This window comes from Phyllobates terribilis, unplaced genomic scaffold (genome assembly GCF_046119375.1).
Source record: "Phyllobates terribilis strain yellow unplaced genomic scaffold, ASM4611937v1 Scaffold_117__1_contigs__length_5270597, whole genome shotgun sequence".
NCBI lineage: Eukaryota > Metazoa > Chordata > Amphibia > Anura > Dendrobatidae > Phyllobates > Phyllobates terribilis.
Genome location: NW_027362877.1, coordinates 5176120 through 5198899, shown reverse-complemented (window position 1 = coordinate 5198899; position 22780 = coordinate 5176120). Strand labels below are relative to the sequence as shown.

The 22780-nt window shown below is 48.9% G+C and overlaps 1 pseudogene; it reads right to left on the bottom strand.

The window, feature by feature from the left end:
• Positions 1 to 2158: 2158 nt before the first annotated feature.
• Positions 2159 to 22780, bottom strand: part of LOC141201521 (uncharacterized) — an 87662-nt pseudogene continuing 67040 nt past the window's right edge.

Below are 22780 nucleotides of genomic sequence, written 5' to 3'. Positions count from 1 at the left end.
CCGCAGTAATATCTGACCACCTGAGATGATGGACAAGTTTCTCTGCTTCCACAATACAGCAATGCTATTAACCCCTTTACAGCCTGTGGCATATTAGTACGCACCAGGCTGTAACTCCCTTTTCAACCGGGCACATGTCTGCTGATTATTACAGCTGACATGTGTCCGCAACAGCCGCGGGTGAAAATTGCGATCCACCTGCGGCTGTTAACATGTTAAATGCCGCTGTCAATCTCTGACAGCGGCATTTAACATTGCCGCGCCAGAAGCACATCACTTACCCCGCCCATCCGTGACCCCGTCACTTGATCGCGGGTCACCGATGCGTGAGCATGACAACCCTGGGTCTGCAGCTGACTCCAGTGGTTGTCAAGAGCTGATCGCTATGAGCGCCACCTAGTGGTTGGTGCTCATAGCACAGGACCATTTCTGCTGCATAGAGGTGATCTGCTGATCCCCTGTATGTAGCAGAGGTGATCAGACAAGTGCTGCTTCTAGTCTCCTATGGAGACTATAGAAGCAAGCAAAAAGTGAAAAAAAAAGAAGTTTTTAAAAATATTAAACAATTGAAAAAATATAAAAGTTTAAATCACCCCCCTTTCGCCCCATTCAAAATAAAATAATAATAAAAAAACACATACACATATTTGGTATCGCCACGTTCGGAGTCGCCAGATCTATCAATATAAAAAAAAGAATTAATCCGATCGGTAAGCGGCATAACGAGAAAAAAATTCGAAACACCAGAATTACGCTTTTTGGTCGCCGCAGCATTGCAATAAAATGCAATAATGGGCAATCAAAACATCGGATTTACCCCAAAATGGCATCAATAAAAACTTCAGTTCGGCGCACAAAAAATAAGCTCTTACCCAACCCCAGATCCTGAAAAATGGAGACGCTACGGGTCTTGGAAAATGCTGCCATTTTTTTTTTTTTTTTTTTTTTTAGCAAAATTAGGAATTTTTTTTCACTACTTAAATAAAAGAGAACCTCTACATGTTTGGTGTCTACAAACTCGTAATGACCAGGAGAATAATAACGGTGGGTCAGTTTTAGGATTCAGTGAACGTGGTAAAAAAAATGTTTACAACAATCTGTGGTATTGCACTTTTTTTGCAATTTCACCGCACTTGGAATTTTTTCCCGTTTTCCCGGACACGATATGGTAAAACCAGTAATGTCGTTCAAAAGTACAACTCATCCTGCAAAAAAATAGGCCCTGACAAGGCCATATTGACCAAAAAATAAAAATGCTATGGCTCTGGGAACAAAGGGAGCAAACAACGAAAATGCAAAAACGGAAAATCCCAGGGTTGCGAAGGGGTTAAAATCAACCAAATCTGACTGTATGCTGCTAACAAGCAAATGGAGCAGTAAAAATGGTGTATTATATTGCTTTCACCAAAATTATCAGGATTAAGAGCAATAAGAATATTAGCCCTGATATGTAGGACTATGGATATGAGTAACAGCAGCAGAAAGAACATGCAAAGGATCCTATTGTGTTGTATACGCTCTCCACAAACTCTGCCTGCCTAACTCCTGCTATCACCAGGATTAATATTCAGTAGCATTAGTCTTTAGAAGGACTGTTCGTGTAGATTTGTAATGCTGTGGAATACCTCACTAAAACAACCGCCAATTCTCTCCCTCGCTCAGCAGCACCTCTCCCTACACTGTCTGATTCCGGAGTGACTATGACGAGCATGGCGGCGCCAGGTCTTATATAGACCCAATGACGCTATGCGGCCAGCCAATCACTGTAATGCCACAACCAACATGGCTGAGGCATTACCGTGGCTGGCAGGCAATCTCTGCATGTTAATTGGCTGTCTAAATGTCTAAACAGCACCAAACATGCAGGGAGAGGACTCAGGCTCCCGCCCGAGCATTCCAAATTTGCTCACCGAGTACCAAGCATCTCGAGCACTGAGATGCTCGGGCGAGTACCAAATCACTAATCAACCTTACTTTCATGTTTTGATTCTAAAAAAATTTCTATGGAATTCAGTGTTGGCAAAATTTTAGAAATTGTTCTTGTGTTCAGTGAGATATTAAATAAAATTTATCAAAAGGGGTGTACTCATTTATGCTGAGCAATGTTTATTAAAATTTATGAAACACAGAGAACATAATTACAGTTTCTTTCCTGTTTGACTACTCATGTTTTACAAGATATGATTTATGTGCAAAAGATTTCCCACATTCTGAACATGAATACGGCTTCTCTCCTGTGTGACTTCTCTCGTGGCTCAAAAGACTTGATTTTTTTTGTAAAGCATTTCTCAAAGTCAACATGAATACGGCTTCTCTCCTGTGTGAATTCTCTGATGTACAAGAAGTTTTAATTCATCTCTAAAGCTTTTTCCACATCGTAAACAAGAAAACGGTTTCTCCCTGGTGTGAATTTTTTGATGTCTAACAAGATCTGATTTACTTCTAGAACATTTCCCACATTCTGAACACAAATATGGCTTCTCTCCTGTGTGAATTCTCTGGTGTATAATAAGATTCCCTTTATCTTTAAAGCATTTTCCACATTCTAAACATGAATATGTCTTCTCTCCTGTGTGAATTCTCTGATGTGCAATAAGATTCCTTTTATCTGTAAAGCATTTTCCACATTCTGAACATGAATACGGCTTCTCTCCTGTGTGAATTCTCTGATGTTTTATAAGACTCCCTTTATCTGTGAAGGACTTCCCACATTCTGAACATGAATATGGCTTCTCACCTGTGTGAATTCTCTGATGTTTTAGAAGACTCCCTTTATCTGTGAAGGACTTCCCACATTCTGAACATGAAAACGGCTTTTCTCCTGTGTGAATTCTCTCATGTATAACATATTTTGATTTACTTGTAAAGCATTTCCCACATTCTGAACAGGAGTATGGCTTTTCTCCTTTGTGTTTTCTTTGTGTCTGAGCTGAGCTTTTAGTAAATTGCTTGTCACACGGAAGTCTTGTATCCACTGTGTCACCTGGAATAGTGGTAACAATGTGAGATTGCTCAGGAGAGGGTTCCTCATGATTAGGAGGATTATAAGAAAGTGAAGTGCTGTGAAGTCCAGGAGGTGCAGGAAGGGTGATGAGGTTTCCTCCATTAGAGTGCTTCATGATATCTTCTTTTTTACAATTTAGTGATAAACCGTTATTCTCACAAGGATTTCCTATAAGGATGAAACATAGATTTGTGTTAAAGAAAAAAATCATATCCAAAGAGATTTACACATTTATTTTCTGGATCTCACAATGAAGACCCTCGTCAGTGAAAGTACCGGTAATAAGGAAGACAACTACATGCCATAACATTAACACAATGACGGGTAAAGTGAATAACACTTATAAACTGGTGACATTGGCACAAGTCAGGGGTGGCAGAGACTAGACAGCAAATAGACAGTTCTTAAAGGGAACCTGTCATCAGGAATTAACCCCTTAATGTAGCACCAGTGGCATTTCACTCTCGTAGCAAGCTTCCTATCATGCCCTTAGTGTAGAAAAGTGTCCACTCAATGGAGTTTTAATATTTCAGTACCAAATGAAAATGAGATTGACTAGTCACAAAGGCGGCCCTACATCCAGGAGCAGTCGAGCTCCAGCCACCGTAATCATGTCCACAGCATGCATAAGAGCATAATAGGAAACCTCAGAAGACTGAAATAGTGCTGAAGGTACATTAACCCCTAAAGGACCAAGATACTTTGCTCGTTATGTGGGTTAATGACCCGGCCTCATTTTACAATTCTGACCAGCATCACTTTATGTGGTAATTCAACGTATCCCACTGATTCTGAGACTGTTTTTTTCGTGACAGATTGCACTTTATGTTAGTGGTAAATTTTGGTCGTTATTATTTGCCTTTAATTATGAAAATATAAAAATAAATTGGCAAAAAAAATTTGAGTATTTTGTAATTTTCAACCTGTGAATTTTTATGCCCTTAAACCAGAGAATTATATCACACAAAATAGTTAATAAATCACATTTTCCACATGTCTACTTTACATCAGCATCATTGATGAAACTTGTTAGGAAGTTAGAAGAGTTAAAAGTTTATCAGAAATTTCTAATTTTTTCCAACAAAATTTACAAAACCATATTTTTTTAGGGAAAACATCACATTTAAAGTGACTGAGGGTCCTGTGATAGAAAATACCCAAAAGTGACACTATTTTAAAAACTGCACCCCTCACAGTCCTCAAAACCACATTCAAGAAGTTTATTAACCCTTTAGGGGCTTCACAGGAATTAAAGCAATGTGGAAGGGAAAAAAATTTCCCAAAAAACGTTATTTTGGCCACAAATGAATCATTTTCACAAATACATTATCTAGGGGTGTAGTGAGCGTTTTGACGCCATATGTGTTGCACAAAATGTTATACCATTGAACGGAGAAGACACAAAGAATTAATTTTTACCACTATAATGTTGTTTTAGGCCCAGATTTTACATATTCACAAAGGTAAATGGGTAAAAATGACCACATAATTTGTTACACAATTTCTGCTGAACTATATGTGGCTGTACAGTACTGCTTAGCCACATGGCGAGACTCGGGAGGGAAGGAGCGTTATTATTATTATTTATTTATATAGCGCCATTGATTCCATGGTGCTGTACATGAGAAGGGGTTACATGCCAAATACAGATATCACTTACAGTAAACAAACTAACAATGATAGACGGGTACAGAGGGAAGAGGACCCTGCCCTTGTGGGCTTACATTCTACAGGAGCGGGGAAGGAGACAGTAGGTTGGGGGGGTTGCAATAGCTCCGGTGTTGTTGAGGTGGCAGCAAGCAAGGTCATAGCAGGCTGTAAGCTTGTTTGAAGAGATGGGTTTTCAGGTTCCGTCTGAAGGATCCAAATATGGCGGATAATAAGACGTGTTGAGGCACAGAATTCCATAGGATGGGGGATATTCAGGAGAAATCTTGGAGGCGATTTAGCGAGGAACGAATAAGTGTGGAGAAGAGAAGGAGGTGTTGAAAGGACCGGAGATTACGCAAGTGAATGTATCGGGAGATTAGTTTAGAGATGTACGGAGGAGAGAGGTTATGGATGGCTTTGTAGGTCAGTGTTAGTAGCTTGAACTGGATACGTTGGGCAATTGGGAGCCAGTGAAGGGATTTGCAAAGGGGGTAGCAGAGGAGTAGCGATGCGAGAGATGGACCAGTCGCGCAGCAGAGTTAAGGATGGACCAGAGGGGTGTGAGAGTGTTAGTAGGTAGGCCACAGAGGAGGATGTTACAGTAGTCGAGGCGGGAGATGATGAGGGAATGCACAAGCAGTTCAGTAGATTGAGGGTTGAGGAAAGGACGAATTCTGGAAATATTTTTGAGCTGGAGGCGACAGGAGGTGGCGAGAGCTTGGATGTGAGGTTTGAAGGACAGGGTTACTCCGAGGCAGCAGATTGTTGGTACAGGGGATGCATGATGTACTTTATTGTGATAGAAAGATCAAGTGGGAAAAATATGCGAGTTGGGGGAAAGATGAGGAGTTCAGTTTTGTGCACATTGAGCTTGAGGAAGCGAGAGGAGAAGAAGGAGGATATGGCTGATAGACACGCTGGGATTCTGGACAGCAGAGAGGTAGATCTGGGTGTCATCAGCGTACAGATGGTACTGGAAGCCATGGGATTTTATGAGCTGTCCCAGGCCAAGGGTATAGATTGAGAAAAGAGGGGGAGGGGTGAGGATGTAGTTTGTGAGTGGGAGACGCTAAATGTGCTGTTAGAAAGGTATGAGGAGATCCAAGACAGAGCAAGGTCTTTGACGCCAAAGGAAGAGAGGATCTGCAGTAGGAGGCAGTGGTCAACTGTATCGAAAGCAGGGGACAGGTTAAGAAGAAAGAGTACAGAGAATTGTCTGTTAGCTTTGGCTGTAAGTCATTGGTGATTTTGGTAAAAGCAGTTTCGGTGGAATGGTGGGGGCGGAAGCAGGATTGTCGGTTGTCGAAGAGAGAATTAGATGAGAAGTGGGAGCAAAGTTTAGCGTGAACATGTTGCTCAAGCAGTTTGGAGGCAAATGGGAGGAGAGAAATGGGGCTATAGCTGGACAAGGCAGTTGGGTCGAGGGATGGCTTTTTGAGGATGGGTGTGATTGTGGCATGTTTGAAGGCAGCGGGGAAGGTAATTGAAGTTAGTGATAGGTTGAAGAGATGGGTTACGGATGGGGTCGAGTGCACAAGTGGTGAGGTGTGATTTGGAGAGGAGACAAGTAAGGTCTCTTTCCGTGAAATTGGGAAGGGTGGTTATGGGGGAAGAGCAATGGTGTGGAAAACAAAGGGATTGTGGTGGTTGGGCAGTAAAGAATTGCCCTGTTTGGTCAATCTTGTTTTTGAAGTGTGTGGCAAACTCCTCAGCAGAGATGACAGAGGTCGGAGGGGGAAGTGGAGGGCAGAGGAGAGAGTTAAAAGTGTTGAATAATTATTTGGGGTTGTAGGACAGGGAAAATATGAAGGTTGTGAAGTAGGCCTGTTTAGCAGAGGTGAGTGCTGATTTGAATGCGAGTGTTGCTACGCTGTTTAGTGAGGTTTTTATGCCAGGTTTGCCTATTGACTCGTCGTGCTTTGCCATGCATAAGAGGCAACCGAGTCAATAGCTGATGCGAGAGTGGCATTGTAGAAAGCAGTGGCGCAGTTTGTGTTGTGGAGTGAAGATATGGATGTCAGTGGTAGAATAGAGTCAGAGAGTTTGTGAGTGTCTAGATATACAAGGTTTCTGATGGGGGTGTGCTAGTTGCTGGACATGGGTGACAGGTGACGAGGACAGGGATGAGAAAGTGAGTAGATGATGGTCAGATAGGGGAAGGGGGGAGGTTGTGAGGTTAGATAGGGAGCAGAGTCGGATGAAGATGAGGTCTAGGGTGTGTCCGTCTGTGTGGGTGGCTGAGGAGGACCACTGAGTAAGTCCAAAGGATGAAGTAAGTGACAGGAGTTTGGGTGCTGTTGACTGGCATGTGTCAGTGGGGATGTTGAAATCGCCCATGATGATTGTGTGAATGTCAGCAGAGAGAAAGTAAAGAAGACAGGTGGCGAATTGGTCAATAAAGGCAGTGACCAAGCCTAGCGGTCGGTATATGACAGCCACTTGGAGGTTGGAGGGAGAGTAGATGAGGACAGAGTGGACTTCAAAAGAAGGGAGAATAAGGGAGGGTAGAGGGGGAGTAGGGCCAAAGGTGCAGACGTTAGAAAGGAGAAGACCCACTCCTCCACCATGTCTGTCAACAGGGCGAGGAGTGCGGGTGAAGTGCAAGCCATCGTAACACAGCGCAGCAGGGGAAGCAGTGTCGGAAGGTGTCGGGTAGAGTGGGAATAGGGCCAAAGGTGCAGTTGTTAGAAAGGAGAAGACCCACTCCTCCACCATGTCTGTCACCAGGGAGAGGAGTGCGGGTGAAGTGCAAGCCACTGTAACACAGCGCAGCAGAGGAGGCAGTGTCAGAAGGTGTCAGCCATGTCTCTGTGATGCCCAGGAAGGAGACTGCGAAAGGTAAAGAGGTTGTGGACAAAATGGAGCTTGTTGCAGACAGAGCGGGCATTCCAGGGTGCTCCAGAGAGAGGGAGCAGGGGGGTGGGCATCATGGGCACGGGTTTTACATAAGAGAGGTTGTGGTAGTTTGCAGTTGGTTTGAAGCGATAGGTGGGGGAATTGGTCGAAGGCACAAGCTGTGGGGGTCCAGGATTGGGAGATATGTCGCCAGCAGTGAGGAGAAGTAGAGAGAGGGAGAGCAGGTGGGAGAAGGAGAGTGTCCGGCTTGTGTTATGTTTTGGTAGGATAGACCTGAGGTTGAGGAGCAGGTCTGTAGATGAGGTCAGGTGGGGAGGTAAGAGGGAAGGAGAGATGATGATTTGGTTAGAGAGTTTGGGGATAGCGAAGCACAGTTAGGATTAGTGGGGCAAGAACAGTAAGGGTGTATGTTAGTATAATGAATGTTAAGTGTGAATGAGAAAGAGAATCTAAGTACAATTAGTAAATAGTTATTCGTACATTCTGGTCACTTCTGGCCCATTTCTGGCATATTTCATTTTTAGACCCTTAAAAAGCGACCCTTTAGAAACCAGACTCGTCTGTGCCAGACTTGGCTCACTTGATTTATGGAGCTCTGAACAGCACATGAGATGGCTCAGGTGTGCAGGAGCCGCAGGAAGACTGCTCACAAAAGCATGGGTGGAGGGGGGAGTAATTAGGACACAGAGGCTAAATGTATTCAGGAAACAGACAGTCAAGGACCAGTGTGTTTTGGGATCAAAGGATTGAGGTGATGAACGTGCAGATGGGATCAAACATACCAAGGACAGATAGAATGAAATTAGCAGGGATCAGTGGATACACAGCAGATATTGGATGCAGGGAACATACCGGGAGACAGATAGATACAGTTTGGAAAAGACGGCCAGATATGCAGTGTGGGGCAGCATATAGTGAGCGCTACTTGACTCTTGGAGAACAAATTTTTTTAGAATAGTTTGCGGACTCCATATAAGGAGCCCCTAAGTGCAGAAGAGCAGAATCCCCCCTCAAGTGATCCCGTTTTGGAAATTACACCTATCTGGGAATTTATCTACAGGTATAGTGATTGATTTGACTCCATCAATGATTTTCAGAAACGAGCAGCAGTGGATGTTGCAAAGTGAAAATGCAAATATTCCATTATAGTGCCTGTGAAGACCCGGGGTCTTCCATGGGCGATATGCTACTAAGACAACACAGGGTGAGGGTAAAACAGCGTGGCAATACTTTACTGACCCACAAAGAGGACAATAAACACACAGAACAGTCCCAGCAAATACCTAAGATGGTACAACATTACACAGTCTCACCATTCCACTACGCCCGCCTGGGATAGAACAGCTGCGACTTTGGAAACTTCCAGGGCCAACTACCTCAACCAGTGGCTTCTCGCTTATGGAGGGTCCCCACAGAGAGAAGGTAGCGGTAAGCTTAGGAAGCTAGTAGTCCATCAAGGTACAAGGCCAGTTGACCTGAGGGTCCCACCCTGGCTTTTCCAAGAGTTTCTATGGGGCCAGGTGACCAGTGGGTCCCAATCTGGCTTCTTTGAATGTCTCCATGGGTTCCAGGCGACCAGTGGGTCCCTCCCGGCAACTCCAAACAACATATCCATGGGGCCAAGTGACTTCATCATCCCAACCTGGTCTCCCCAAATGTATCCTTGTTCTCTGATTGTCAATGGAGTAGAGATCCGTATCTTTCCATTCAGGGATGATACCCTTATGCCGGAGTCATGTAGAATCCAAATCTGTGTCTCTTTGAATGGAATTGACATGCTACCCATCTACTGTCCTGAAGGATGTCTCTCATTCTCCTTTCTGATTCTCTGCTTCAAGACTAACTACTACAGAAGCACAGGTCCCTTAAAAATAGCTACAGTTGTCTGTGCAAGTACACATTCACAGGTAAGGTGTTACGGAGGGCATTGTTTGAGCTAATCAATTTACATAGTTGGTATCACAGGGGGGTCTTGAAAATAAACATCTAGTTGCCTTTTAGTGCAACATGTCTTTAGCATAGTAAACATCCTTGTTTCCAAACAAATAGAAGTTAATATTCAGGGTTATACAAATACTGGTCTGTTCTTATTGACCAGGCACATAAATACACAAACATTTACAAGTCAACACCAAGATAATAGTGTATTCATTTATATATTTTACTCACTTATATCGCGCCATTGATTCCACAGCGCTTTACAGACATTATGGGCACTGTCCCCATTGGGGCTCATAATATAAATTCCCTATCAGGATGTCTTTGGAATGTGGGAGGAAACCGGAGAACCTATAGGAAACCCAAGCAAACACGGGGAGAACATACAAACTATTTGCAGATGTTGTCCTTGGTGGGATTTGACCCCAGGGCCCCAGCGCTGCAAGGCTACAGTGCTAACCACTGAGCCACTGTGACTTAACAAATCTAATCATCTGGCTAATTAAAATTTTAACATGTATCGTCACAGCGCCCATACGATGTAGTGCCCAGTACACAGTAGTGCCCGGTATACTGCAGTGCCTAGTACATTATGCTCAGCTCGAGCTTCTGGAGACACGCACCCTGTAAATTAAGTGGGCTCTCCTTGCTACAATAATGCAAAACATGTGGACGCTAACTTGTGGTTTAAGCGTACTGTGGGGAACAGGAGGAGAGGATATTTAGATGAGCAGATTTTGCTGGATTTCATTAGGTGGGAGCCACGTCACATAATGTGGACACGCTATGTTTTTGTTAATATGATGAACCAGAGTGGGGACTTGTTTTTCGTGGGTTGAGTAGAAGCTTTTATTGGTGGCATTCTGGGGAACAAAACATTTTAGATCACATTTATCCTGCGCTCTACGCTGAGCACTTACATCAGGGTTTCTATCTAAATCTACAAAATACGTGATTCAGATGACACCCCCAAGGGATCCATTCACTATAATGTGGCAGCAGAGTTACTCTGGACACCGTCAGGCCTCTGTTCAGCTGTGTCCATCTTGTCAGAGATGCACAAAACTGTGCTAACGGCTCTTTTACGCACGCTGAAAAAGACGGAGAATGCCAAATCCAGGTCAGACGGGGTCCACAATGCCTCCATCTGCCTCATTACAGGGAATCTTCTGCCAAAGGTTCTGTCTGTATCACAAGCTCAGTCATTTATATGGCAGCACGGAACTTGTGTAATAAAAATATGGAAGTAATATTACAAGTCATATAATTAGGAAAATTAAGAATTTGATTCCTAAATCATCAAAAACAGGTGTGGAGGCGGCCCCGTTAGTCATCTGTGCGCATCCGGACCCTACAGGAGCAGCCGCGCCATCACCGGACTCTTCTGCTGTGATGTGGACAGCGGATAAAGCTTCACTGCACCGGAGACTCCACACAATATCACACACCGGTCATCATCATCACCAGACGCCAGTCATCATCATCATCACACACCGGTCATCATCATCATCATCATCACACACCGGTCATTATCATCATCACACGCCGCTAATCATAGTCACATGCCAATCATCATCACACACCGCTAATCATAGTCACATGCCAATCATCATCGTCATACGCCGGTCATCATCATCACACGCCGCTAATCATAGTCACATGCCAATCATCATCGTCATACGCCAGTCATCATCATCACACGCCGGTCATTATTACATACCTGTGGAAACATCTACCGGAATCTCCTCCTTCCCGTCACTCACACACGGCTGATCCCTCCTCGTCATCGCTTCTTCTTCTGTCTCGTCCTTCACTTTATTCTTAGTCGGATCTTCCTCCTGATATATCAGATGTAACAATCAGCACAATACAAGAAACCATCAAAATCTGTGACATCTATGACCTCGATCAGAAATGTCCCCCCATATACAGATCCGGTACAGGGCTCAGCACAGTCTACCTGATGACTCTCCGGGATGTTGTGATTCTCCTCTGGACAGTCCTGGGAATACAGAGGACGGGGACATCTCTCTGGTGGATTTCTTTTCATGAGTCCATCTGTAGGAAACACACAGTGATTATTATTATTATTATAGCGCCATTTATTCCATGGCGCTTTACATGTGAAATGGGGTATACATAGCAAAAACAAGTACAATAATCTTGAACACAATGTGACAGCGACTGGTACAGGAGGAGCAAGGACCCTGCCCGCGAGGGCTCACAATCTACAAGGGATGGGTGAGGATACAGTAGGTGAGGGTAGAGCTGGTCATGCAGCGCTATTTGTGGAGTGGTGGTTACTGCAGGTTGTAGGCTTGTTGGAAGAGGTGGGTCTTCAGGCTCCTTTTGAAGGTTTCCATGGTCGAAGAGAGTCTGATGTGTTGGGGTAGAGAGTTCCAGAGTAGGGGGGGATGCACGGGAGAAATCTTGTATGCGATAGTGGGAGGAGGAGATAAGAGGGGAGTAGAGAAGGAGATCTTGTGAGGATCGGAGGTTGCGTGCGGGTATGTAACGGGAGACTAGGTCAGAGATATATGGAGGAGACAGGTTGTGGATGGCTTTGTATGTCATGGTTAGGGTTTTGAACTGGAGTCTCTGAGCAATGGGGAGCCAGTGAAGAGATTGACAGAGAGGAGAGGCCGGGGAATAGCGGGGGGACAGGTGAATTAGTCGGGCAGCAAAGTTTAGGATAGATTGGAGGGGTGCGAGAGTGTTAGAGGGAAGGCCACAGAGCAAGAGGTTGCAGTAGTCGAGGCGGGAGATGATGAGGGCGTGCACTAGTGTTTTTGCAGATTCATGGTTGAGGAATGTGCGGATCCAGGAGATATTCTTGAGTTGGAGTCGGCAGGAAGTGGAAAGGGCTTGGATATGTGGTTTGAAGGAGAGATCAGAGTCCAGGGTTACTCCAAGGCAGCGAGCTTGAGGGACTGGGGAGAGTGGACAGCCATTGACATTGATAGATAGGTCAGTTGGGGGGGGGGGGTGAATGGGATGGCGGAAAGATGATGAATTCACTGATGGAATAGATTGTGTCATGTGATGAGATGACGGGAGTAGTAGTAGGTGACCAGAGAACAGATATGACAGTCTCCCCTTCTCACCCTGCTGATTGGTCCATGAATCCATCATCTCTTCTTCTTCATCGATAACCTCAATCTTATTACCAATCAGATCTTCACCCTAAAAATAAAAATGTAAGATGGGCTCAGGTCCCATCACTTCATGGTCAGATGTTGTGGGGACTTCAGTGTCATCTACCTGATGATCCTCCGGGATGTTGTGATTCTCCCCTGGACAGTCCTGGGGATACAGAGGATGGGGACATCTCTCTGGTGGATTTCTCCTCCTGGATCCATCTGTGGAGACACAGAGACTGAATACATGACCTGCCGTGTATCTGTCTATATACGAGACTCGTCTCTCAGAACCAGTAATTCTAGGTTTATGCATCAGGGAATAAATTACATTGTTGTGGTCCTCACCACCGGTACCGAGGTCCCAGCACATTGTGGCCTCAACTATGAAGTGATAATCAGCGAGGCCAAAGCCTAATGCTCTCTGCTCTGCACTCGGAGGATGAGGACCCTGAGGAGAGGGACAGAGAAGACCCTCGTCAGTCAGATGGAGAAGCCGTACTAAGAAACACAACTTCTCCAAGTCTCATCTCCACCAGGGACGGAACCACAGAGGAGCTGGAGAAAGCTCCACATTTCCATCTATCGGTTTCTTCTCTCCTAATTTACTGTATAGAGATTGAGGGAAGGACGGTGACCATTTACCAGTGATTGTATTTTGAGAGCCAAAAAAGACACGAGTTAATGCGTTTTTATTCCTTTTTAAACAGACATAAATCTCCGCATCCACCTCGATATAAACACTAAAATAGGCAGCAAGTGCTGAAAAGTTCTGCGTTTGTCTCTGAAGGAGGAAAAAAGGGCACATGTACGAAAGATGAAGTCACAGAACCCGGAAGGACAGTGTTGTGGGGAGCACCCGGTACACAGCGGTTAGTACCTATCAATGTGTAGAAAGGACAACTAGAGAGCCGGCACCGGGGTCATGGGCGCTTACTGATGCACACGGGGAGCCAAGGAGAGATTGTCGGGTCCGATGCCACAGAATCTGTTTAACCCAAAAAATATATTCAAATAACAAAAAAACAAGTTTGGAATCGCTGTACCTGTTCTGACCTGGAAAATCGCCACAAGGTCGTTCTTACCGCCCAATAAATGCAGAGAAACAAAAAACAAAATATAAATGTGGAATTGCGTTTTTTTTTTTTTTCACTAACTGTCTCACCGCAGCTGGATTTTTTTTCCTGATTTCAGCACATTATATGGTAAAATGCACAATGTGTCCTGTGAAAAAACCACAAAACCTCAAACATCTGTGGATAGAAAATAGAAATGCTGATGGAAGGAGAGGAAAAAAAATGAAAAAAATGGAAATTTTCCCCAACAGGATGGGGTTGAAACATTGCTATTGACTCCTATGATTGCTGCCTCCTGTAGGTGGCGCTAGAGACCCCGTTCTCTGCATATCTTATTTCCCATGGGGCATTGCACGGCCTATAACTCTCCGTACTCAGAATCTCCGCTCTCCTCCAGGAGACACATTACCCCCTATAGAGAGGAGTGCGCGGTGATCCGACCTTCTCCTCCAGTGCGGAAAGTTCTGTGCTTCTCCGCCGGCAGAGCGAGTGGTGAATAGACGCGGGGGCCGAGAACTGCTGGAGCCCCCATGTCAGGCTCTGGGGGGTGATCGGCTCCACCACGCTCCATCTTCATGTCAGGACTCGTGTTTCGGGGTCTGAGGGACGGTCCGATGCCGATATTTATCCAGGACTTTGTGCTCAGTATGGAGAAAGTGATTTGTCACAAAAAAGAAGAATGAACGGAGGAGACCAAGGAAGGTCACACAAGTGTCAGCCAAGAGGGAGGAGCCGGACGCCCAACCACGACTGATGACGACATTGAGCCGGCACCGATTCTGAGGGACGGACGAGCGACAGCGGATTAGGGGGAAAATCACCAGTAAATTAACCCCGACTCTGCTGAGTAACAATCCACGACAGACTCAGGTACCGAAATATCTCACAGGAGAGAAAGGACAGAAGCGCTGGCACATCTGCAGACAAAATGTGACCGATGCTCTAAGGAAGGTGAAAGATTCTGAAAGAAGCCGCCGAGGACGAAGACTCAAGACTGATGAAGACGACAGAGGAGAAACCGCGACTCACAGATCAGAAGAGAATAATCAGGGAATGAAAGCTGTGAGAAAATGTAGAGAAAACCAGAGCAAGTCTGGAGAAAAATCATCTATTATAGGACGAGGCTGAGAGACGTCATCACATCCACCGGAGCCAACAAGAGTCTCCTCTCACCTGGTGATGTCAGAGGCCGGAGCTCCTCCATCATCACCTCCTGGTACCGATCCTGGTGTCCTTCTAGATACTCCCACTCCTCCATGGAGAGATAGACAGCGACGTCCTGACACCTTATAGGAACCTGACAACAACGACACCGTCATCACCCAGAATCCGCCAGTGCTGTCCTGTATAATGTCCCAGCAGTCACCTCTCCGGTCATCACCCAGAATCCTCCAGTGCCGTCCTGTATAATGTCCCAGCAGTCACCTCTCCGGTCATCACCCAGAATCCTCCAGTGCCGTCCTGTATAATGTCCCAGCAGTCACCTCTCCGCTCATCACCCAGAATCCTCCAGTGCTGTCCTGTATAATGCCCCAGCAGTCACCTCTCCAGTCATCACCCAGAATCCTCCAGTGCTGTCCTGTATAATGTCCCAGCAGTCACCTCTCTGCTCATCACCCAGAATCCTCCAGTGCTGTCCTGCATAATGCCCCAGCAGTCACCTCTCCAGTCATCACCCAGAATCCTCCAGTGCCGTCCTGTATAATGACCCAGCAGTCACACCTGTGCTCATCAACTAGAATCCTCCAGTGCCGTCCTGTATAATGTCCCAGCAGTCACCGCTCTGCTCATCACCCAGAATCCTCCAGTGCCGTCCTGTATAATGTCCCAGCAGTCAACTCTCCGCTCATCACCCAGAATCCTCCAGTGCTGTCCTGTATAATGTCCCAGGAGTCACCTCTCCAATCATCACCCAGAATCCTCCAGTGCTGTCCTGTATAATGTCCCAGCAGTCACCTCTCCGGTCATCACCCAGAATCCTCCAGTGCCGTCCTGTATAATGTCCCAGCAGTCACACCTCCGCTCATCAACTAGAATCCTCCAGTGCCGTCCTGTATAATGTCCCAGCAGTCACCTCTCCAGTCATCACCCAGAATCCTCCAGTGCTGTCCTGTATAATGTCCCAGCAGTCAACTCTCCGCTCATCAACTAGAATCCTCCAGTGCTGTCCTGTATAATGTCCCAGCAGTCACCTCTCCGGTCATCACCCAGAATCCTCCAGTGCTGTCCTGTATAATGTCCCAGCAGTCACCTCTCCGCTGATCACCCAGAATCCTCCAGTGCCGTCCTGTATAATATCCCAGCAGTCATCTCTCCGCTCATCACCAAGAATCCCCCAGTGCTGTCCTGTATAATGTCCCAGCAGTCACCTCTCCGCTCATCAACTAGAATCCTCCAGTGCTGTCCTGTATAATGTCCCATCAGTCACCTCTCCGGTCATCACCCAGAATCCTCCAGTGCTGTCCTGTATAATGTCCCAGCAGTCAACTCTCCGCTCATCACCAAGAATCCTTCAGTACTGTCCATTATAATGTCCCAGCAGTCACCTCTCAGGTCATCACCCAGAATCCTCCAGTGTCGTCCTGTATAATGTCCCAGCAGTCACCTCTCCGGTCATCACCCAGAATCCTCCAGTGCCGTCCTGAATAATGTCCCAGCAGTCACCTCTCCGGTCATCACCCAGAATCCTCAAGTGCCGTCCTGAATAATGTCCCAGCAGTCACCTCTCCGGTCATCACCCAGAATCCTCCAGTGCTGTCCTGTATAATGTCCCATCAGTCATCACCCAGAATCCTCCAGTGCTGTCCTGTATAATATCCCAGCAGTCACCTCTCCACTCATCACCCAGAATCCTCCAGTGCCGTCATGTATAATGTCCCAGCAGTCAACTCTCCGCTCATCACCAAGAATCCTTCAGTACTGTCCATTATAATGTCCCAGCAGTCACCTCTCAGGTCATCACCCAGAATCCTCCAGTGTCGTCCTGTATAATGTCCCAGCAGTCACCTCTTCGGTCATCACCCAGAATCCTCCAGTGCCATCATGTATAATGTCCCAGCAGTCACCTCTCCGGTCATCACCCAGAATCCTCCAGTGCTGTCCTGTATAATATCCCAGCAGTCACCTCTCCGGTCATCACCCAGAATCCTCCAGTGCTGTCCTCTATAATGTTCCAGCAGTCACCTCTCCGGTCATCACCCAGAATCCTCCAGTGCTGTGTTGTATAATATCCCAGCAGTCACCTCTCCGGTTATCACCCAGAATCCTCCAGTGCTGTCCTGTATAATGTTCCAGCAGTCACCTCTCCGCTCATCACCCAGAATCCTCCAGTGCTGTCCTGTATAATATCCCAGCAGTCACCTCTCCGGTCATCACCCAGAATCCTCCAGTGCTGTCCTGTATAATGTCCCAGCAGTCACCTCTCTGCTCATCACCCAGAATCCTCCATTGCTGTCCTGTATAATGTCCCAGCAGTCACCTCTCCAGTCATCACCCAGAATCCTCCAGTGCTGTCCTGTATAATGTCCCAGCAGTCACCTCTCCGCTCAGCAGCTCAATCATCTTGTTGCTGAGCTCTAGGATCTTCTTCTTCTTCCTCTCATGTATCGGGGGGTGCGGGGGAGGCTCTGTGATGGGGTCTGGGCTCCGCCCTCCTGACTCCTGGAGATGGATGATGGGAGTCACACCCTCCCCCGGTGTCTTCCTCACTATTGTGTAATCCTGTGTATGGAGAGAGACACTTAGGGAGAAGAATTCCTTCCCGACTCCAGATCTGACAATCAGTAGAAATCCCGGGATCAATAACCGTCTCCAGTAATCTGGGACCATAACCTGGAATATTATTACACTCAGGACAGACATCCAGGCCCCTCTACAGCTCTTATAGGGAATCCCCATGACAACTCCTCCTGGCAGAGAGCTGCACACAATAACTGCTCTTACAGTAAAGAATCCTTCTCTTCCGCTTCTGGATTTCCTCTTCCCGATGTCGGACTTGTTACATAACACAATAAAGCTGATAGAAATGTAGAGGAGTTACCTCTCCGCTCAGCAGGGAGATGATCTCCAGGGTGAAGTGTAATAATCTGGTGGTCTCGTCCTCGTCCATCCTCGGGGTCATTCAGGAGAAGGAGGGATGAGCACTGGATCAGCTGGAGGGATCTCGTCCTGCCGGCGTCTTCATGATAAAGGAGAAGATGGAGATCACAGGGGACGATATAACGACAATCACTGAATTCTGCCCCAAATATCCGACATTTATCAGGAAGAATCTGGAGGAAAAGCCACAAACTCCACCGCGACCTCCTCCACCGATCTGACCGCACATTATCAGCCTCGTAGGAGGTCGGTCACCGTAGTAACTACACCTGCAGCGGAGGATGGTCACCGTGGTAACTACACCTCCAGCGGGGGACGGTCACCGTGGTAAATAAACCTCTAGGGGAGGACGGTCACCGTGGTAACTAAACCTCCAGGGGAGGACGGCCATCGTGGTAACTAAACCTCCAGGGGAGGACGGTCACCGTGGTAACTAAACCTCCAGCAGAGGACGGTCACCGTGGAAACTACACCACCAGCAGAGGACTGTCACCATGGTAACTACACCGCCAACAGGGGACGGTCACAGTGGTAACTACACCTCCAGCGGACGGTCACCGTGGTAACTACAGCTCCAGCGGACGGTCACCGTGGTAACTACAGCTCCAGCGGGGGACGGTCACCGTGGTAACTACACCTCCAGCGGGTGACGGTCACCGTGGTTACTCCACCTCCAGCGGGGGACGGTCACCGTGGTTACTCCACCTCCAGCGGGGGACGGTCATCGTGGTAACTCCACCTCCAGCGGGGTACGGTCACCGTGGTAACTCCACCTCCAGCGGGGGACGGTCACCGTGGTAACTCCACCTCCAGCGGGGGCGGTCACCGTGGTAACTCCACCTCCAGCGGGGGCGGTCACCGTGGTAACTCCACCTCCAGCGGGGGCGGTCACCGTGGTAACTCCACCTCCAGCGGGGGACGGTCATCGTGGTAACTCCACCTCCAGCGGAGGACGGTCACCGTGGTAACTCCACCTCCAGCGGGGTCGGTCACCGTGGTAACTCCACCTCCAGCGGGGGACGGTCACCGTGGTAACTCCACCTCCAGCGGGGAACGGTCACCGTGGTAACTCCACCTCCAGCGGGGGACGGTCATCGTGGTAACTCCACCTCCAGCGGAGGACGGTCACCGTGGTAACTCCACCTCCAGCGGGGTCGGTCACCGTGGTAACTCCACCTCCAGCGGGGGGCGGTCACCGTGGTAACTCCACCTCCAGCGGGGACGGTCACCGTGGTAACTCCACCTCCAGCGGGGGGCGGTCACCGTGGTAACTCCACCTCCAGCGGGGGTCGGTCACCGTGGTAACTCCACCTCCAGTGGGGGTCGGTCACCGTGGTAACTCCACCTCCAGCGGGGGGCGGTCACCGTGGTAACTCCACCTCCAGCGGGGGCGGTGAGGTGAGGAGGAGCCGCTGCACATCCCCCATACAACACTGAGGAGCCGCAGTCACATGGAGCAGGAGCCTCCACAGGAACAGCTCTGATCTCACCCCACACTCTCCTCTCACAGATTCACCACAAACCCTCCCTGTAATCTCACCGGAATGGCGGGAAGCGGAAACCTGCTGCTGGCTGATACCAGAGAGCAAGAGCTGCGCACAACCAGGACGGAGCTGCTGCACTGAGAGCGGGAGGACCTGTGGTGACGTCACCGCCATGTGATCAGGGGGCGGGGCTCAGAAGAAAAGTGGTGAAGGACCTGTGGTGACGTCACCGCCATGTGATCAGGGGCGGGGCTCCGGAGAGATGTGAAGGCCATGTGATGTGATGACGTCACCGCAGCGCCTCCCGCTCGGTATAGGTCTGTGTTGCGCTCTGTTGCTCTCTGGTGTCAGCCCCAGTGGTGATGGATGGAGTCACAGCGGAGGCTGCTGTCTGTGTACAGGGCGGGGACTCCAGCACTGAGCCCTCAGCATGTGGGGCCCCGGGCCACGAATAAGACGCCCCTCCTCAGGGCTCCGCCCACGCCCCTGCGCAGAACTCTGCCCACGCCCCTCCTCTGAGCTCCGCCCACGCCTCCTCCTCAGAGATCCGCCCACTCCCCCTCCTCAGAGCTCCGCCCACGCCCCTCTTCAGAGCTCCGCCCCTCTTCAGAGCTCCGCCCCCTCTTCAGAGCTCCGCCCCCTCCTCGGTGTCTCTGCAGAGATGAGGAGATGGAGTTCCTGCACTGAGGCTCCTGTGCACACAGCGCGGTCTATAAGGACGAGTCCTACAGCCGCTCCATACTGGTTATACTGAGGGGGCGTCACACAGGGGGGCAGCACTAATCAGGGGGCTTCTAAGGCGATTGCTCACTCTATCTATCTCTCTGGAGGACATACTGTGCGGCTGTATAAGGGGCTGTGCACACGGGCAGTAATGGCGGCATGTGGGAGGGATATGGGGTGCTGGCTGTATTTGGGAGGTACATGGGGTGCTGGCTGTATTTGGGAGGTACATGGGGTGCTGGCTGTATTTGGGAGGTACATGGGGTGCTGGCTGTATTTGGGAGGTACACGGGGTGCTGGCTGTATTTGGGGGGTACATGGGGTGCTGGCTGTATTTGGGAGGTACATGGGGTGCTGGCTGTATATGGGAGGTACATGGGGTGCTGGCTGTATTTGGGAGGTACATGGGGTGCTGGCTGTATTTGGGAGGTACATGGGGTGCTGGCTGTATTTGGGAGGTACATGGGGTGCTGGCTGTATTTGGGAGGTACATGGGGTGCTGGCTGTATTTGGGAGGTACACGGGGTGCTGGCTGTATTTGGGGGGTACATGGGGTGCTGGCTGTATATGGGAAGTACATGGGGTGCTGGCTGTATTTGGGAGGTACATGGGGTGCTGGCTGTATATGGGAGGTACATGAGGTGCTGGCTGTATTTGGGAGGTACATGGGGTGCTGGCTGTATTTGGGAGGTACATGGGGTGCTGGCTGTATTTGGGAGGGATATGGGGGTGCTGGCTGTATATGGGAGGTACATGGGGTGCTGGCTGTATATGGGAGGTACATGGGGTGCTGGCTGTATTTGGGAGGTACATGGGGTGCTGGCTGTATTTGGGAGGTACATGGGGTGCTGGCTGTATATGGGGGGTACATGGGGTGCTGGCTGTATTTGGGAGGTACATGGGGTGATGGCTGTATTTGGGAGGTACATGGGGTGCTGGCTGTATATGGGAGGTACATGGGGTGCTGGCTGTATATGGGAGGTACATGGGGTGCTGGCTGTATATGGGAGGTACATGGGGTGCTGGCTGTATATGGGGGGTACATGGGGTGCTGGCTGTATATGGGGGGTACATGGGGTGCTGGCTGTATTTGGGAGGTACATGGGGTGCTGGCTGTATATGGGAGGTACATGGGGTGCTGGCTGTATATGGGAGGTACATGGGATGCTGGCTGTATTTGGGAGGTACATGGGGTGCTGGCTGTATTTGGGAGGTACATGGGGTGCTGGCTGTATTTGGGAGGTACATGGGGTGCTGGCTGTATTTGGGAGGTACATGGGGTGCTGGCTGTATTTGGCAGGTACATGGGGTGCTGGCTGTATTTGGCAGGTACATGGGGTGCTGGCTGTATTTGGCAGGTACATGGGGTGCTGGCTGTATTTGGCAGGTACATGGGGTGCTGGCTGTATTTGGCAGGTACATGGGGTGCTGGCTGTATTTGGCAGGTACATGGGGTGCTGGCTGTATTTGGGAGGTACATGGGGTGCTGGCTGTATATGGGAGGTACATGGGGTGCTGGCTGTATTTGGGAGGTACATGGGGTGCTGGCTGTATATGGGAGGTACATGGGGTGCTGGCTGTATTTGGAGGTACATGGGGTGCTGGCTGTATTTGGGAGGTACATGGGGTGCTGGCTGTATTTGGGAGGTACATGGGGTGCTGGCTGTATTTGGGAGGTACATGGGGTGCTGGCTGTATTTGGGAGGTACATGGGGTGCTGGCTGTATTTGGGAGGTACATGGGATGCTGGCTGTATTTGGGAGGTACATGGGGTGCTGGCTGTATTTGGGAGGTACATGGGGTGCTGGCTGTATATGGGAGGTACATGGGGTGCTGGCTGTATTTGGGAGGTACATGGGGTGCTGGCTGTATTTGGGAGGTACATGGGGTGCTGGCTGTATTTGGGAGGTACATGGGGTGTTGGCTGTATTTGGAGGTACACGGGGTGCTGGCTGTATTTGGAGGGTACATGGGGTGCTGGCTGTATATGGGAGGTACATGGGGTGCTGGCTGTATATGGGAGGTACATGGGGTGCTGGCTGTATTTGGGAGGTACATGGGGTGCTGGCTGTATTTGGGAGGTACATGGGGTGCTGGCTGTATTTGGGAGGTACATGGGGTGCTGGCTGTATTTGGGAGGTACATGGGGTGCTGGCTGTATTGGGAGGTACATGGGGTGCTGGCTGTATTTGGGGGGTACATGGGGTGCTGGCTGTATTTGGGGGTACATGGGGTGCTGACTGTATTTGGGAGGTACATGTGATGCTGGCTGTATTTGGGAGGTACATGGGGTGCTGGCTGTATTTGGGGGGTACATGGGATGCTGGTGTGGCATCCCAGGGGTCTGGTTTCCACAGTAATGCAATATTATGTCTGAGAGCAGGTGGGAGGTCCTTTGGTCAGGGATCCTGTGCATGCCACACCTCCTGCCCAGTCCTGGGAGGGGAAGAACTTCCCCTATATAAACCTGGGGCTGAGGCAGGGTTAGTGAGTAGAAGAAGAACAGAAGTAGAGACAGAGAAGCAGCATAGGAAGAAACAACAGGAGCTCTGTGGGAGCAGTGTTACAAGGAGTCAGGGGCTGGCAGCTGCAGAGCTCGCCCTGACTGAGAAGTATCACCGGACCCGGAGTCCGAGGCTGTGGGGACTAATCTCTACCCAGCAGCAGAAACCGACCGGCAGGGGATTGCAGGTCCTCTGGCCCAGAAACCCGAAGGCACGGTCACAAGAGTGGGACCAGCACCGCCATCGTGGAGCTGAAGCCATTAGAAGGCCCCGAGTCACCGGCCATACGGGTGAGCACCACACGGTACAC